A 4,521-nucleotide genomic window follows, 5' to 3' on the forward strand; every position below is an offset into this window, starting at 1 on the left:
TCCAAGATGATTATTTTAGGAAAGCTCAATGATTGGCATGGCATGGATGTGAAAGTGGAACCCTCAAAATGCTAAGGACAAAGGATTGGCTCAAGCTCAAAAGCTCAAGACTCTTCATTTTATATTTTAGTGATCCAAGATCACATTGAGTCTTTAGGAAAAGCCAATACTATCAAGGAGGGATGAGGTGTTGCTTAATGAGCCTCTTGCTTCATGTGCTTAGTGATATGCTCCAAAACCCTCAACTACTTTCCCATATCCACATATGACCTAAACCCTAAGCCAAACTCGGTCCTACCGATTCTTCCTATCCGGCGCCACCGAGTTTCACTTGTCATAAGCCACTGCCAAACCCTAGCAATTCGGTTCTACCGATAGGGATCTCGGTCTCACCGAGATGGGATTGCAAACTCTCTGTTTCCCTTTCATAACTTTTCGGTCTCACCGAAAGAGCGAATCGGTCCCACCGAGATTGCAATGTAAATTCAGTGTTTCCCCTTTGTAACTTTTCGGTCTCACCGAAAGAGCAAATCGGTCCCATCGAGTTTGCCTGACCAACTCTCTGGTTAGCTAATTACCAAATTCGGTCTCACCGAGTTTGTGTAATCGGTCTCACCGAGATTACGTTATGCCCAAACCCTAACCATATCGGTCCTACCGAGTTGCATGTCAGTCCCACCGAAAATCTCTAACGGTCACTAGGTTTACATTTTCGGTCCGACCGAGTTTGTTGATCCGGTCCCACCGAGATTGGAAAATTGTGTGTAACGGTTGGATTTTGTGTGGAGGCTATATATACCCCTCCACCTCCTCTTCATTCGAAGAGAGAGCCATCAGAACACATACACCATTCCAACTCATATGTTCTGAGAGAGAACCACCTACTCATGTGTTGAGACCAAGATATTCCATTCCTACCATATGAATCTTGATCTCTAGCCTTTCCAATTTGCTTTCCACTCAAATCTTCTTTCCACAAAATCCAAATCCTATGAGAGAGAGTTGAGTGTTGGGGAGACTATCATTTGAAGCACAAGAGCAAGGAGTTCATTACCTACACACCATTTGTTACTTCTTGGAGAGTGGTGTCTCCTAGATTGGCTAGGTGTCACTTGGGAGCCTCCGACAAGATTGTGGAGTTGAACCAAGGAGTTTGTAAGGGCAAGGAGATCGCCTACTTCGTGAAGATCTATCGCTAGTGAGGCAAGTCCTGTGTGGGCGATGGCCATGGTGGGATAGACAAGGTTGCTTCTTTGTGGACCCTTTGTGGGTGGTTGCTTCTTCATGGACCCTTCGTGGGTGGAGCCCTGTGTGGACTCGCGCAACCGTTACCCTTTGTGGGTGGAGCCCTCCATGGACTCTCGCAACCGTTACCCTTTGTGGGTTGAAGTCTCCATCAACGTGGATGTAGGATAGCACCACCTATCCGAACCACGGGAAAAACATCCGTGTCTCCAATTGCGTTTGAATTCTCCAAACCCTTCCATTTACATTCTTGCAAGTTGCATGCTTTACTTTCTGCTGCCAATATACTCTTTGCATGCTTGCTTGAATTGTGTGATGATTGCTTGACTTGTCCTAAAATAGCTAAAATCTGCCAAGAACTAAAATTGGGAAAAGGTTAAGTTTTTATTTGGTCAAGTAGTCTAATCACCCCCCTCTAGACATACTTTCGATCCTACAAGTGGTATCAGAGCTTTGGTCTCCATTTGCTTTGATCTCCATAGCTTTTGGTGGTCATAGCCTTGGTTTCACAACCTAGGAGAGTATGGTGTCTAGCGAGGGAAATTATCACCGTAGAGGTCCCTACTTTGATGGTACTAATTTTGCTAGTTGGAAGCATAAAATGAAAATGCATATTCTTGGACATAACCCCGCCGTTTGGGCTATTGTGTGTGTTGGTTTGCAAGGTGACTTCTTTGATGGGAAAGAACCAAACCGTGAAGCTACCGCGGATGAGTTGAAGATGTTGCAATACAATGCTCAAGCTTGTGATATTCTCTTCAACGGATTGTGCCCCGAAGAATTCAACAAAATCAGCCGTCTTGAGAATGCGAAGGAAATTTGGGACACTTTGATTGATATGCACGAAGGTAGCGACTCCGTCAAGGAATCCAAGTTGGATGTGCTTCAAAGTCAGCTTGACAAGTTCAAGATGAAGGATGGTGAAGGTGTCGCTGAAATGTACTCTAGGCTTGCTCTCATCACAAATGAGATTGCCGGCTTAGGAAGTGAAGAGATGACCGATAGATTCATCATCAAGAAGATTCTAAGAGCCTTGGATGGAAAATATGATACCGTGTGCACATTGATCCAAATGATGCCCAATTACAAAGATCTCAAGCCTACAGAAGTCATTGGAAGAATTGTTGCTCATGAGATGTCACTTAAGGATAAAGAGGAACTTCACAACAAATCAAGTGGTGCCTATAAAGCCTCATGTGAAGCTCCTACATCATCAAGTGAGAAACAAGACTTCAATGAAGAATTGAGCTTAATGGTGAAGAACTTCAAAAAGTTCTACAAGAGTAGAAGCAAAGATAGAAGCTTCAAGTCAAGGTCCTACAATGACAAAAGATCTTCTAGTCGAGAGCGAAGCTGCTACAGTTGTGGAAGACCCGGACACTATTCCAATGAGTGTACGGCTCCCTACAAGAGAAGAGAAGATTCTCCAAAAAGAAGAAGCAAAGAATCACCACCAAGAGAGAGAAGGAGTAGAGATGATCGTTATGAACGAAGATACTCACGGAGAAGCAAGGATCCGGAAAGGAAGGAAAAATCATCAAGGAGCTACACAAGACGAAGACATCAAGCTCATGTTGGTGAATGGGTATCCGGCTCCGACTCCGACAGCCACTCCGAGAGAAGTTATCACTCCGACTCCGAAGATACTCAAGATGAAGGTGTTGCCGGTCTAGCACTTGTGTCAACCAACTCCTACGACATATTTGACTCACCAAATGAAGGAATTGGAAGATGCTTCATGGCCAAAGGTCCTAAGGTAACACACCCCGACTATGTTGATTTCAATAGTGATGAAGATGACTTGTTAGGTGATGATTTGCTTGTTGACAACTCTAGTGATGAATACTATGATGAAATGTCAATTAATCATGCTAATCAAGATAAAATGAACGACAATGATAAGGAAAAGATTGAGGCTCTAACTAAAGAACTAAACACTCTTAAGTTAGCTCATGAAACTATCTTCGAAGATCATCGAGAACTTTTAAGAGCTCATGAGAAATTACGCTTTGAAAAGCTCAATCTTGAGCAAGAGCATGAGTTCTTAAAAGCAATCAATGATGATCTCCGCAAGAAAAGTTCTTCTTACATTGCCAAGCGTTTACTCTTATCCACTTACATGCCTCAAGTCAAGTCTAATAACAAGAACAAGAAAGATTCTTCCTCTAGCAGTAACAATGATCATGCTAAATCCAATATTGTTGCTTCTAGTAGTTCTCTTGATTCCACTAATTATTCTCTTAGCCAAGTTACACTTGAGCAAGAAAATAGCTTATTGAAGGGAATTATAGAGAAAGGAGTGTACAAAAGCCTTGCCGGGAGCAAGCAATTCGAGGAAATTGTGCGCAAGCAAGGAATGCACCGGAAGAATCAAGGTGTTGGTTTTGAACGAAAGTTCAATGCCAATGGAGTTGAGTGGGAAGAAGATCAATACCCCAAGACAAAGTTTGTTCCTCAACAAGAGAAGTATGATACTTCTTTCAAGGGGACACAAGCTCAAGATGATCTTCCACCACAAGACTACAAGCAAAAAGGCAAGGACTAGCTTCAAGAGGAAATTGACGCATTTGAAGAAGCTCCTAAGACCTTAGTCAAGTGGATTCCCAAGACTACTTCAAGTTCCACTTCATCAAGTACGACTACAACTCCAAGGATTCCCATCAAGATGATGTGGATCCAAAAGAAGAAGAACTAGAGAGTTCTTGAGGGTGACTCCGCCAACATACTTCACTCTTATCATTTTGGCAAGAACAAGTGCAATAAACTTCCACATCTTGCACTAGTTCAAGGAGTCACAAACCCTCTAGCTGGTAAGACAAGGGACAAGGTAACCTAAAAGTTTTCATGGAAATCATCTTGTGTGTGCATCACTCTATGTCTATGGATATCCTTGTTTGTTCCTTGTGGGACTAACCCATGTAGGTATTGAAAGTGCAATTCACTCAAATGGATAGCTCCAAGTGATCTACATCAACATTGAGCATCCACATCTTCAACATCTACATGAAGTCATCATCGACAAAACCCAAGGTTAGTTCATCCCTCTTAGGGGGGATATCACATCTAGGGGGAGCTTTACTCTAAGACTTGAGCTAAAGCAACTCTAAAGATGTGAACACAACAATGCTTTATGTAAAAGTGGTAACCCCACTTGAGCTTAAACGATGAGTATGACCTATGATCAAGTGTTCTCACTTGACTCCTAAGTCAATATACTCATATATAGATGACCTAGTCATCGCAAATTGCTTGATAGATGCTAGAATTGGTTGTGCA

This window comes from Triticum urartu, chromosome 7A (genome assembly GCF_056163025.1).
Source record: "Triticum urartu cultivar PI428250 chromosome 7A, HENAU_Tu73, whole genome shotgun sequence".
Taxonomy (NCBI): domain Eukaryota; kingdom Viridiplantae; phylum Streptophyta; class Magnoliopsida; order Poales; family Poaceae; genus Triticum; species Triticum urartu.